The 14,563-nt window shown below is 44.5% G+C and overlaps 1 protein-coding gene across 2 annotated transcripts in view; it reads right to left on the bottom strand.

The window, feature by feature from the left end:
* Positions 1–14,563, bottom strand: part of RELT (RELT TNF receptor) — an 86,834-nt gene that overhangs the window by 47,151 nt on the left and 25,120 nt on the right. Inside the window, exon 1 of one of the 2 annotated variants that reach the window (XM_061629077.1) lies at positions 12,765–12,816. The exons of the other annotated variant lie outside the window; for it this stretch is intronic. The gene's annotated coding sequence lies outside the window, so the exon portion shown is untranslated. Of the gene's footprint in view, positions 1–12,764; positions 12,817–14,563 lie in introns of those variants that run through there. 2 annotated transcript variants of the gene reach the window in all.

Genomic DNA, 14,563 nt, shown 5'->3' with positions numbered 1-14,563 from the left:
AGGAACAACTGCACAATCACATGGGGCTCACCAGGATTTACTCCCAAGAAAGTGTGTTTAGGATTGCTGTCTACATTTTCAAAAATATATTTATAGCATACAAACTCATATACTCCTGTGCTATTGCCAGAGGGTTAGTCAGTGTGTTACAGCAGAAACAACCATATATTGTGGCACCTTGAAGACGAGCAAGTTTATGATGGCATAAGGTAACTTGCACGGATTAGAGTCCATTTCATCAAATGCTTGATTAATGCTATTGGCTTTCTTCCTTTGTCTGGTCACCTAGAAACTCTACTTGCTCACCCCAGGCAAGCACCAGTTTACAAACCTGATTGACTGAGTAAATCAGCAAAAATTCCAAACTTTTATTCTCAGCGTGGGAGGCTTCTAATGCATCCATACAGTGTTTAAATTGCGGTTACTCCCTGTGGTAAAACAGACTGTATGCAATATGCACCCCTAACTGCTGAAAGAAACCCTAGGCTGAAGTCTCAAGTTACTAGATCTCAGCAAGCAGGCATTTCTCTTTCCTTCATGTTAACTCTACCCCTTGCAGTTCCCACTGCCACCTGTGCCCTAACATATTTTCCTCTCCATTCCCCCCTCCCACTTCTCAGCTTTCATGGAAAACAAAACAAAAACAAAACATTGAGCCCTGTGACTTCACCCACACCTTCAGTGTATAATAAGCCAGCCTTTGCCAACCTGGTGCCCTGCAGCAGGTTTGGACTACAGCTCCTTCAGCCCCACCAGGTGCTGCCTGGGGTGGATAGGAGTTGTAGACCACTGAAGGGCACCGGGTCAGTCAAGGCTGCTAGAAGCTGTTAGAGGCTCAGACAGCGCATCCCACTTCTCCCTCTCCCCCAACTTGGCCATTTTTCTTCTCCAACATTCCATGACTGCTGAGAATGCTCAGCCCTCATGGGACCATTATGGGCTGGCGTCAGCTTTACTCTCTTTATTATTATTTTTTAATTGTATTTCTGCAAACGTCAGGCTTTTCATGACCATGGAGATACCTCCCACTTGTTTTTCAGTTATTGCAGTCAGCACTCACCACCTGAGTTTGCTATTAGAGGGAGCGATATTTATACACACACAGCCAAGCGCACCCCAGAACAGCTACGTAAAGCAACTGCCCTCTCCCCGGCCCGTTTCTGTGCCCAGCTGTGGCATTTTCTAATTCTCTCCAGTCCTCCCCCTAGAGAGAAAGACACAGATGGCTCCTTTGTTGCTGCTGCAGAAGGCCAGGCATGTGCAGAGGAATGAGGGGGTGCCGTCATTGTTCCCAGGAATTTCCCAGCAAGAAAGACTCTTTGTTAGGAGGGGAAGGGACCCCAGAGAGGCCGCTGACAAGCTCTGGAGAAAGACGACAACAAACCGGCTGAAAACCAAACTATATCAAGAGGAGGTACCAGCCTTCCGAGTAGCGCAGGACGAGAGGGGGTGCCAAGGAGGTCAGACAGAAAGTGGCCAAATGGAGCAAGCATTTCAGGAGTGGAGTGGGCTAGAATGGTGCTTTTCATGCATCGCTTTGTGGAGCAGCCAGCCACCACTGGAAAGCTGCCTTCATGGCTTCTGGCTCATTCAGCAAAATGGTGGCCGTCATAAGAACACAAGAAAAATCCCCCTGACGAGGTGCGCCTGGCGCCAACACAGTCATCTTTTCGGCGCCAGGTTAAGACTTTCCTCTTCTCCCAGGCATTTTAGCATGTGTTTTAAATTGTTTTTAAAAATGTGTTTCTAAATTTGTATATTTGGTTTTAATGTTCTAATTGTTGTAAACCACCCAGAGAGCTTTGGCTATGGGGCGGTATCCAAATGCAATAAGTAAATTAAAGGACAGACAAAAGGAAGTACTTCTTTACTCAGCGCATAGTTAAACTATGGAATTTGCTCCCACAAGACGCAGTGATGGCCACCAGCTTGGATGGCTTTAAAAGAAGATTAGACAAATTCATGGAGGACAGGGCTATCAATGGCTACTAGCTGTGATGGCTGTGCTCTGCCACCCTAGTCAGAGGCAGCATGCTTCTGAAAACCAGTTGCTGGAAGCCTCAGGAGGGGAGAGTGTTCTTACACTCGGGTCCTGCTTGCGGGCTTCCCCCAGGCACCTGGTTGGCCACTGTGAGAACAGGATGCTGGACTAGATGGGCCACTGGCTTGATCCAGCAGGCTCTTCTTATGTTCTTATGTTCTTAAATAAATAAATAAAGCCCTGTTGCATCCGGCCAATGGCCCATCGAGTCCAGTGTCCTGTTCTCTCAGTGGCCAACCCAATGCCTCTTCTGGGAAGCCGGTGAGCAGGACCTGAGCGTACCAGCACTCTCCCCACCCGCAGTTCCAAGCACCTGGTACTCTGAGGAGCACTGCCTCCACTAGCGAAGAAGAGATATAGCCACCTTGGCGAGTTACTGGAGTCTTGGTGGGGATGGCACAATCCATATTGCTGCTAATAATATACTGTGTGGGCTGTCCAAAATGTAGATGTCAAAAGGGATTCCATTCTGCAATGGCCTTCCCCCAGCCCTCCAGATGTTTTGGACTACAACTCCCATCATCCCTGACCGTCAGCCATGCTGGCTGGGCTTAATGAGAGTTGTAGTCCAAAATCATCTGGGAGTGCAACAGGTTGGGGAAGGCTGTTCCACAAGGTACAGCATCCAAGGGATAAACAGAAAGAAGACCAGACAGTAGTTTAACAACCCATCCCTCTTCCCTGGGAACTCTGGGAATCGTAGCTCTTTGGAGGGAGATAGGTGTCTCCTGGCAACTCTCAGCACACTTAATGAACTACGGTTCCCAGGATTCTTTGGGGGGAGCAGGGACTGTTTTTAAATGGTGTGATACCGCTGTAAGTGTAGAATGATGTACAGACGGTCCAGCATAAATCCGCCACTAATGTCCTATTGTTATACCATTGACATGTTGCAGAACAGACCCTCTAGAAAATCGCAGTCTGGAGGGTCCCCCCATCTCCTGCACTACATTTCCACACCCCCACACAAGTGGCCTCATTCAGCCTACATTCCCAGGATTCTTCTGGCAATTATGGGGTTGGCACCACACTTTTGCAGAGATTGAGAACAGCTGCATCCACCCAGAGAGTGATGAGCTGCTGCAGAAAAAGACAAAAGTGCTGATTCATCAGGCCGGCCTGGCCCACAGGGAAAAGTAGGTCAGTTTGATACAGAAGTTCGAAACACAAACAGCCAACCACCACCATCGCCACATTTCCCCTAACTACAGTACCACAAAAAGGTATCCTCATATCAGTAGTCTCTTCACACATAATTTCCTACCTGTATATTTTGCTTTAAGATGGAAACAGCAGCTTTGCAGGGAAAGCAATTTTAACAGGGAAAACAGCAGAGGAAGTAGTTTTACCTCACCCTTCCCTAACGCTGCAATCCCAATTATTCAGGAGACCCTTGAGTCAACTAGTTTGACCTAAAATGAAGAGAATTGTGGGTCATATACCTCCGTTCTTTTACAATATCAGGCCCCCTGCTCAGTGTTGCAAAAACACAGCTGAGCAGTCCTTGTGAACTCTGCATTCATGTCTTGCAACAAAATTTTCTGGCAAAAGCAGAATTATTGATCTCAAATGGTTGCTAAGGGCAGAAGAATTTTGGTGTTGGATTCTAAAACGTTAGTAAAGTAAAACACATCTGAGAAGAAAGGGGTTTTTTTTAACTCTGTCTGCCATGCATGTGTGTGTGGTGCATGGTATGTGTGTGCTGTGTGTGTCTGTGACCAAACTATACATTATGTTAAAAGCATAACTGATTTGCAACAAACTGAATCCTGAAAAGACAGAGGTCTTGTGTGTCCCGGGCTCTTGAGTCCAGGAGATGGGAAGATGGCCTGTTCTAGAGAGGGTTACACTCCCTTAGAAGGAGTAGGTCTGCAGCTTAGGGGTACTCTTGGATCCAACATTGTCACTCGAGGCCCAGGTGGCCTCGACCGCTAGGAGTGCCCTTTTCCAGCTCCGGCTGGTTTGCCAGCTATGGCCCCTTTTGAACATGCCTCCAGTGGGCTCTCTGACACTGGAGGCCTTCAAGAGGCAGCTGGACAGCCACGTGTCAGGAATGCTTTGATTTGGATTCCTGCATTGAGCAGGGGGTTGGACTTGATGGCCTTATAGGCCCCTTCCAACTCTACTGTTCTATGATTTTATAAACAGAGACAACTTGGCCATAGTACTCCATTGTCTGGTAACATTTGGACTGGATTATTCCAGATTGCCACCCTGGGCTCTTTTAGGAGGAAGGCTGGAATATAAATTAATAAAATAGTAATAAAACAACAACAACAACAACAACAATTATTATAATTGCAATGCACTCTACACGGGACTGCCCTTGAAGACAACTCAGAAACCTCAACTGGTCCAAAATACAGCAGCCAGATTACAACTGGGGCTTCTTTTAGAACTCATACAACCCCCATTCTAAAGGAGTAGCACTGGTTGCCAGTTTATTTCAGAGCCCAACTTAAGGTGCTTACGTTTGGGTAAAATGTAAATGTACTGCCTTCATAGGGTTGCCATAAGTCAGAATTGACTTGAATAGGGCTTTCATGAGGCTGAGAGGCAGTGACTGGCCCAAGGTCACCCAGTGAGCTTCATGGCTATGTGGGGATTCGAACCCTGGTCTCCCAGGTCACAGTCCAACACCTTAACCACTACACCACACTGGCTCTCTACTTTGGAGTATGAAGCCCTAAATGACTCAGGCCCCAAATATCTGAGAGACCACCTCCGTCCCTACAGACCCTCTCAGGCGCTACCATCAGCAGAGGCGGCCCTTTTGGTAGTTCCGTCACCTTCAGAAGTGTGTGTGTGTGTGTGCGCATTTTAGGTTGTTTAAATCCACCTTGCAGAAAAAGAAAGTATATGCTAGGGAACTCAAAGGGGTTGAGCCAAGTCATTTCCACACATGTCCCTAGTGTTTCAAGATACGAGTCCTTGCAAACAAAAAAGACTTTGTGCTGTCTGTAACTATTTCTGTGGTTGCCCATTTAGAGACTGTTGCAGCTGGCCATTTTCAGGGCAGCCAGTAATGCACAATTCACAAGAACTGCCCAGTCAGTAAAATGGACAGCAATCTACCCAGGCAACCTCCTTTTACTGGGGCTGAATTGCGGGACAGGGGGCAAGGAGAGCCAAGGGTTAGCCAAGCCTGAGCTCATTCAGTTCCAACAGATGACTTGCATGTGTGAAACAGTTATCCTAGACCACAAACTGAGAGACAGGGCTCTGTCAGCACCCAAGACAAGCCTATTCAACTGAGCAGCTCACACTTTTTGGCCATATTCAGATGCCGTACCTTAGGGGCAGCCAACGTGGTGCCTTTTGACTGTTCTTAGTCTTCAACTTCCATCAGCCCCAGACAGCATGGTGAATAGCCAGGGATAATGGGAACTGTAGTCCACCAATATCTGCAGGGCAGCACGTTGGCTACCTCTGCACCAAAGCACGATTCAAGGAAGCTTCATTTTTGTTGGAGCGATTTCTAGCTTGCCACATCATAGTGCATAAACAGCCAATAAACCCTCATTATTCTCTGAGTTGGAGCGCAACATTTTATTTACTTACTGCTCAATAACTAAAATTTAAAAGTTATGGTACAAGAATATTGTTGTAGCAGTTGATAAGCTCTTCCTCTACAGGTCCCTGCCTCGTAGAAATGGGAAGCAGGCAGGAAGCCACAGCTGACAAGCAACCCTAAACCATGGGTGTCTACTATACATTTGTAACCTCAAACCAAGATTTGGCTTCTAAATGATGCTTGGTGCAAACCAAGGTTTGGTGCGACGCCTGAACTAAGAATCTGCTTCAAGCTGGTATGATGTTTAGTGTTGGACTATTTGCTGGGAGACCAGAGTTCAAATCCTCACTCAGCCATGAAGCTCACTGGGTGACTTTGGGCCAGTCATTACCTCCCAGTCTAACCTCCCTCACAAGGCCGTTTTGAGGATAAAATGGAATGGGGAGAATAGTGTACAGCACCTTGTACTGACACAGGATGATAAAAACAATTCCATTGAACTGGAAGTATTGACAAATGATGCTTACATTCCTCTAAGGCAGCCCTAACATTTGTTGTGGGTTGAAGGAGGGATTATTTCTCGCTCTTAAAAGATGAAGCTCGGACGCAACCAGACAGACCCAAAGGCAAATGAACGGCAATAGAAAAATGTATTTGCAGATGTTCATCCGATAAGTTTGTTCGCATTCTTTCAGAAGCAGAAACAAAATATGGCCACCTGATCCTGGTGCCTGCTCACTCAGAAACAGATTTACTTGCTTGGAACAGAGCAAGGCAGAGTCTGGTGGCAGTCTTAGGGATGCTGGCCCAACACACAGAAAAAAAGATCATTTGTTTGACTGGGCACGGAGATGAACATTTCCCCCACCAGTTTATCCCATGCCAGGAAAGTTAATTAGCTGCTTAATTTTGTGTGTGTCAAGCTGCAGGAAAGGCAGAGGAGTCAGGCCAGCAAGAGGCCAATGGGGCACCAACTGATGTCAAGGTTGTAATCCAGAGGTGAGGAACCTCTGGCATTCTCCCCCAGGCCCTTCACGAGCCAGGCTCTACCCTCTTCCTGAGTGCTTTTTAATGGCATGAATGTGCCCTTGAATTAAGGGGGCTTCACAGGGTGCCTCCCACCCACTGGGGTGGTGAATCTGCTTGGGGTTTAACTTTCAAGGAGCTGATCAAGGTGCTGAAACCTATTCCCAAAACAGGTTCAGCACTTTAGACAACTCCTTGAAAGTTTGGACTAAAACCCAGAGTGGATTCACTGCCCCAATGACATCCGAGGCACCACCCTCCATAGCTACCATCCAGACCCAGCCCTGTTTAGCTTAAGATCATACCACTTGGAGCATTCCTCTTTCAGACTGCCTTTAATCCTTAAGAGAGAAATAGACATATACTCTTCATCTTGAGAGATGGGATGTCACTTTAAAACGCTTCAACAAAGAAAACCTCTGCCCCATTCAAGGGCAGGGGAAAGAGAGGGAAAAGTCACACTGTGAAATTGTTCAAGATGTTTTTTCTTTTGTTGAGCAAGGAACCGATGGCAAAAAATGTTTCCATTAAAGTCACAACGTCTGAAACTTTGCAAATGTTCCATCCATCACATGGCTCTCTTTGGTCACTTCCAGACGACCTGTTTTTTGAGCATTCATTCCCATTTGTTTGTGAGGAGATTAAACAATTTAATGAGCATTTATTCTGATTTGTTTGCAGGGAGATGATGTTGCATCAAGCATTCTTACATCCCAATGCATTTTGCCATCGCATTCTTGATCACAAAAAGTTTAATCTTTTGCAGCAGTGGATTATCATAATATTCATGAATCATTTCCCATAACAATTTAAAATACATTTATAAATATAAAAACAGCTTAAAACAGAACACACATAAAGTCAATACAAATCCAAGACAGATGCCAATTGGTACCTGCTGTACAAGAGTTCTACATCAACTCTAAATTGCACAACCTGAATTTGCCAGTATGCGATTGAGTTGGACCTGGAAATAACAATCTGGAAGCACTCTTAATATAGAAACAGGAAACTGTCAAAGGGACAAATCTGGCACTCCACAATGTCTTTTCTTGTCAGGGAGTTTTGAGGCCATGTGGAGGAAAAGTCCTTAAGTGCCCAAAAGGAGAGGTCTTATTGCCCAGAGTCAGGTTGCACACTCACAGAGCAAAAGCAAAGCCCTTGCAAACACAGATCTTTTCTTAAGGGAATTTGACACACTTGATCTTTGCTATTGCTCTGCACAGGCACACACATCAACAATGCAGAGGTGCCTTGTGTGGCCCTTGCCCACCTGTTCTGGCCGGTATCAAGACAGCCTCAAATGGACAGAAGTCAGATACTGTCTATTTATTGTATTTGTACCTCACTCTATGGCCAAAAAGGCTCCCAGAGTGGCTTGCATGCAATCCACTAATACAAGACAGTCCTTGCCCAGATGCTTACTATCTAAAAAACGTGACACACAAGGGGGAAGGGGCAAGGAGGGAAGACGAAAAAAGCAAACTCAGCATTCAACATGTTACAATAAAGACAGGGAGCTCAAGGGTGACAGCTCCTACATTGTTGCTTTGGTCTACTCGATGACTAAAAAAATGACACAGCTGTAGTATGGTTTAAGGAGCAAATGGAGATTATCTCAAAGTGTAGACAGACATGGAGCTTGTTGAAAAACAGACCTCCGCTAAGTTTGGTTTATCGTATGGTGCTTGCATCGGAACAGAGGAGGCTTCTTTATTCCAAGCTTGCCTGCAGACTATCACTATGTTGCAGGAGAGATTCAGTTGCACACTGGAAATTTAGGTTTGCATGATTAAAGTGCTCTGGGACAACACATCTATTCTTTTTTTTTTTAAGAACTTTTTGTGCTTTGAAAGTGTTAGAGAAGAACCAGTGGTGTGGTATAGTGGTTAGAGTATTGGACCGGGACCTGGGAGACTAGGGCTCAAATCCCCACATAGCGATGAATCCCACTGGGTGACCTTGGGCCAGTTGAAAGCTCTCAGCCTATCCTACCTCACAGGGATATTATGAGGATAAAATGGAGAGGTGGGAAACCATGTTTAGTATGCTACCATAAGCTGCTACGAGTAAAGGTGGGGTAAAAATGTAATAATACATACATAACAAGTGTGGGAAAATGACCAATTTAAGGGCAAGGCTCTTACACTCAGGCTCTCCTTGTGGGCTTCCCACAGGCACCTGGCTGGCCATAAGATGCAGGACTAGGTGGGCCATTATCATGTTTACTCAGAAGGCAAGGGCCCCTGCAGGCATGCAATGGGTCTTTTTTGCTTGTATATTCTACAACATGTCATTGATGCAATAGTGTATTTTGTTGTTATGTGCCTTTAAGTCAATTACAACTTATGGCAACCCTATGAATCAGTGACCTCCAGTAGCATCTGTTATAAACCACCCTGTTCAGATCTTGTAAGTTCAGGTCTGTGGCTTCCTTGATGGAATCAATCCATCTCTTGTTTGGCCTTCCTCTTTTTCTACTCCCTTCTGTTTTTCCCAGCATTATGGTCTTTTTTAGTGAATCATGTCTTCTCATTATGTGTCCAAAGTATGATAACCTCCGTTTCATCATTTTAGCTTCTAGTGATAGTCCTGGTTTAATTCTGAAACCCAATTATTTATCTTTTTCACAATCCATGGTATGCGCAAAGCTCTCCTCCAACACCACATTTCAAATGAGTTGATTTTTCTCTTACCCACTTTTTTCACTGTCCAACTTTCACATCCATACATAGAGATCGGGACTACCATGGTCTGAATGATCCTGACTTTGATGTTCAGTGATGCATCTTTGCATTTGAGGACCTTTTCTAGTTCTGTCATAGCTGCCCTCCCCAGTCCTAGCCTTCTTCTGATTTCTTGACTATTCTCTCCATTTTGGTTAATGACTGTGCCAAGGTGTTGATAATCCTTGACAAGTTCGACTTCCGGGAAGGGTGACTTAGCCTGTGCCTGCTTTTGAGACGGGCTCCTGCCTCAAAAGAAGCTTATTCAGATATATCAGTCAGTTTTTTCTTTTTTTTTGACTGATTAAACTTCTCCCGGGTAGGGAGAAACGAAGAGATTAACCTCAAAGCCTATTTTTGTTGGGACGACCAGATCTCATTAATTTATGGGACGAGGTCCAGCCGACGAAGGTGGGACGGATTTTCAACAGCAAGCTCTATCTGTTAAAGCGAACGTTCATCTTATCTTCTAAGAGAGAACGCATTAACAGGCAAGCACCCTTCTTTCTATATTTTTCTTTTACTTGACTTAAATTGTTGCTGTTTAAAAGAGATTTGCCAGATTGATCGGTTTTTGACATCTCACTGGGGAGCCGTAACTTCTCTCTGCTACGCACTAATTAATAGCTTATCTCTGTTTTTGTTGCAAAAAGCTGTCCTGGATTTGCATTCTAAAGATACACACAGAAGAGGGATTTCTATTCCAGATTTTTATTTTGAAAAATATTATACTGTTTTGAGACTACTCTCTTTTTGGTCTATTTTATTTTGACGAATCTGTTTCTTGACGATTGCCATTAATTGTTTCGATCCTGGGAACTGCATTTTGTTTACTTAACTATTGGAGAGATAAGGCTGTCTGCTCTGTTTATACTGTGATGTCACCAAGTTTGGAGTATTAACCCAATTGTTGCTGAAATAAGAAGTGGTTTTCCTATATTTTTCTTTTAAAATGGCAATTAAGAAAGTGGCTGAGAATCTGGAAATAACTATGTTTCAGAAAATAATGGATGAGATTGAGATAACGAAAATTGAATTGAGTAAAATGAAGCAGGAGATTAAAGATATAAGGGTCCCTGTGAGAGAGGTGACCCTGGAAGGGGTCCCTGTGAGAGAGGAGACCCCGGAGATTGGAACAGGGGTCCCTGTGAGAGAGGAGACCCTGGAGACTGGAATAGGGGTCCCTGTGAGAGAGGAGATCCCGGAGATTGGAACAAACGTGGAACAGGAACAAGATTTGGAGTCTATGGACTTTAGAAATAAAATCTATTGTTTGGAACTCAATGTTATCTCTGAAGAAATTAATGAAGATTCTAGAGATAAAGTTATCAATGGCATGGATTATCTTCTGGACTGGAATGATGTGATGGAGCCCAATATAGAGAAAATCTATGGAATTAACTGCAGCCATGTGACAATGGAAAAACTTTTAAGAGATGACCCAGTGTATTTTGAAAAAAAGAACAGAGATATGATTTTACAGCAGTATTTCAGCAACCTATTCAGAATGGATGGCAAGAAAATATTTGGGATAGAGGTAATTCCCATCAGACTCTTACTATATGACTATGGCTTTGACAGCAAGATTATTATGGAATACTGATAATGGAAGATTGGATATTGAAATTACTGGACTTAACAAGACTACTGAAGATGGAAGATGGAAAATGGAACTAATAGAGATAATAGAACAATGGCTACTGAAATTACTGAACCTAACAGATTCTGATGTGATGGATTAATTGAAATGTTTATTTTGACTATGGTTATGACAATAAGATTATCATAATTAGTAATGAGATGGATTAATCGATATGCTTATCTGGAAAAAAAAATTGATAGATATATTTCTTAAAGAATTGAAATCTCTCTTTGACTTTTTGTGGAAAGAATAAAGTAATGTTTATGAGATTTGATGATTAAGTAAGATAACTACTGGAGGAAAGTGATTTTATAATATGACTTAAGAGACAGGATTGCTATATATTATAGACTTATAACTGATTTGATCTTTGACAAATGGGAAGTCAATATTTTACTCTTTATTTTTTATTTTTGTTTTTTTTTTCTTTTTTTCTTTTTGTTTAACTATTTTTGATTTTGTTTTTTGTCTTTGAATGTTTTATGATTTTGTCTTGTATGTTTTATGAAAATTTGAATAAAAATTATTGAAAAAAAAAAAAAAAAGATAATCCTTGACAAGTTCAATGTCCTCATTGTCAACTTTAAAGTTACATAATAGTGGATTTACACTGAACTATCCGCACATCTTTACACTAGTAGTTCTGCAATGTTTCTCCAATGTTATTGCATTATTGCCATTTGGGGGAGCGCTCTTGCACAAAAGCACAATAAAGACAGGCCACACACACACACAGAAACATTTGTGATATGAAAAGCTACAGGATTTCAGCATGTTCAGCTACTGAACATGCACGGAAACAAAGGAAGTGTATCTGCAAGCAGGTACAAACAGTGCTGAAAGCAAGATTGCATACAACTGCCCCGATACCATCATGAGCCCAAAGCATCATGGACAGACAATAAAAAGGATATCTGGAGGGGCCCCAAGTCACAAACAAGGTCAGTGGGGCTCACTCCCAAGTTAATATGCACTGAATCTCAGCATGACATAACCAATGCATCGTTTGCCTCGAGCAGAGGGTTGTCAACTGACCAGACAAAAAGGCAGTCAGGCCTGCTCTTGTGCCTTTAAACAGCAGCTCAGTCTTCAGAAATCTGCAGGGAACCTTCCAGTGGGAAACGTTTTACCTGCTAAAATGTCTCTACAGAAAGCTGCTGTTAGAACAGGGATCAGGGGCCAGTTGACATGGGGGGGATCAGCATTGTTAACGGAGTGAGCGTCTGTGGAGGCCAAATATACCCAGGTTTCCACATTACAAGATTAACAGCCTCCACTGGGAAATAATGAACATTTGTGAGTCACAGAGGGGGAGGAGAGGAGAGATGGATGTCAAGCTGGCTGAATTACCCAAGATGAAAGAATTAACTCTAATGTGCCAAACAGCAAAGCTTTTCTAAGAATTTTAGTTTTGAACGTTTGGCAAGAACTCCCTCCTTCTACGCGGCAGTGCTTTTGCAATAAGGCTACCTGCACAGCCTCCCAGACAGAGGCAGAAGCAGCTTCATGGAGATGCAAATGGACTGTGTGTGTGTGTGTGTGTGTTTGTGTGTGTTGTCACTACCTAGCTTACCCCTGTACTGGCTGGGCTGATAGGAATTGTAGTCAAACATCTGGAAAACATCAGGTTGCAGGGAAGGCTGATTTAGAGACTTATCCTTCCCATGTTCAAAGCGGCTCACGTATAAGATAGGCAAGAGAACTTTTCTCATCCCAAGGGCCACATTCCCTTCTAGACAACCTTCCAAGGGCCACATGCCAGTGATTTATGGAGCCAGACACAAGAGTGGGCAGAGCAATAAATGTAAATTATACCTTTGTACGGTAGGCTAGTTCCTATACACACTCTTATCTATCCTCCATCCAGAAGAGCAAGAGAAGTGATCACAGGTCAAGGCTGCATCCCATCCAGACAAGAACACCCAGGAGGGTGCGATTCAGGGCTGCGCAGGGGTGAGGCCTGGGGAGAGTTCCAGGGGAGGCGGAGAGAAAGACAGAATTTGCCCCTGAGGAGGCTCCCCACTTCTGCTGTAAGCAATATAATACTTCATTTCTGCAACAGCAGGGGGTTTGCACAACACCTACAGAATACGGCGGTGGGGTGGGAAGGCCCTCCTACTATGCTCAGAGTGAAACGCTGCACCTATCTAATTGCTTCCTTTCATCTGGCACGTTTCTCCTTCCTCTTGCGTGGTCAATTCCCCAAACCCGCTTTTAATACTCAACCGCGCTTTCAAAGTCTTATGATGTAGGCTGAGATTGCTGCGTTCTCTTGTACCATTCTGCCTCTCCATAGTTCCCACATGAGCACGATTCAGCTGCTCGGCTCATGCGACAACCGCCGGCCCCCAGCTGCAAATCGCCTTGGTGATCAGACGTTTGGGAGCTGCGTTCCACCACGCTCAGTCTAGAGAACAGGTCGGCTGTGCTAACCGGCTTCTCCTTTCCTCCTCATTAAGCACGCCCTGCACAAACCGGAGAGTCCGCTCCATAAATCCTGCGATCCATTAAGGCGCAACATTCGCAGCACCCTTCATTTCATTCTCACTGGCGGTCTCGCAGATGATTGGCCTGGCCTTCATGTGCCGAATTCAAAAGGCAGGTGGGGGGTGGAAGCCTCTTAAGACCCCTTTGAAAGAGATTTATAGAAACAGCTCCTCTGTCTTGGTCAGATGCTGGTCTGCGGCTCAGGGGGAGACAACCGGAATCAGAAAGCGGTTGCATAAATGCTGCTTCAGACTTACTGTGTGCACACGCCAGAGCCCTTCAGTGCTGCTGAGGCCATGGGACACTTTCCACAACTGGCTGGAAGCAGAACTGAACACAGCGGTGCCATATAGACACTCAAAGGCAGGGCTGTATTATCCAGCAACTCCTGTTCCCACCCTCACAAGTAAGCTCCACTGAGCAAAGGCTCTTTCCAGCGCTAACTAAAAGCTTCCCATGTGCAAGTTATTTATTGCTAATTTTTGTATCCCACTCTTCCTCCTGAGGGAGCCCAGGGCGGCAAACACATCAACAAAAGAATTTAATAGAAAGAAATGCATTCTAAAGACAGTTAACATTCGGAAGCCTCAATTATGGTTTAAAAAACATTCTTTCATCCAGTGATCTCTGGGTTACTAGGAACAGTCCTTGTCAGCCATCAAATGCCTGGGTAAACAGAAATGTTTTCAGAGTCCTCCTGAAAGTCAACAGTAATGGAGACAAACACACATCACTGAGGAGGGCCTCTTGCTTGCCTGGATGGAGCATAGAGAAGGAGGCCACTGCTGAAAAGGCCCTGTCATGGGTCAACACCAACCAGGTAGCCCCCGGTGGCCACCCTATTGTTTTTGTGCTCAGAAGCATGTGGTGGGTGGGGTAAGGAGGAATTGCCCCGTAAACCAGTCTGCTTTTGTTCGCCATAGAGGAAGAGAAGATCTTAATTTCTTCAGATGGCATGAGAGTTAATCCATCCCCAAGAGATAGAATTCAAAGCAGGGCCTTTTTTGTGGCAGCCCCAATTACTATGGAACTCCCAGGGGAAGTTCAGACAGCCTCTTCCCTGATAGGCACCAAGAGGAAGCTTCTTTGAAGTAGTCACCAGACATCATAATGGTGCCAGGTAATTG

Source organism: Rhineura floridana, chromosome 5, assembly GCF_030035675.1.
Source record: "Rhineura floridana isolate rRhiFlo1 chromosome 5, rRhiFlo1.hap2, whole genome shotgun sequence".
NCBI lineage: Eukaryota > Metazoa > Chordata > Lepidosauria > Squamata > Rhineuridae > Rhineura > Rhineura floridana.
This window is presented reverse-complemented; position numbering and strand designations above follow the sequence as displayed.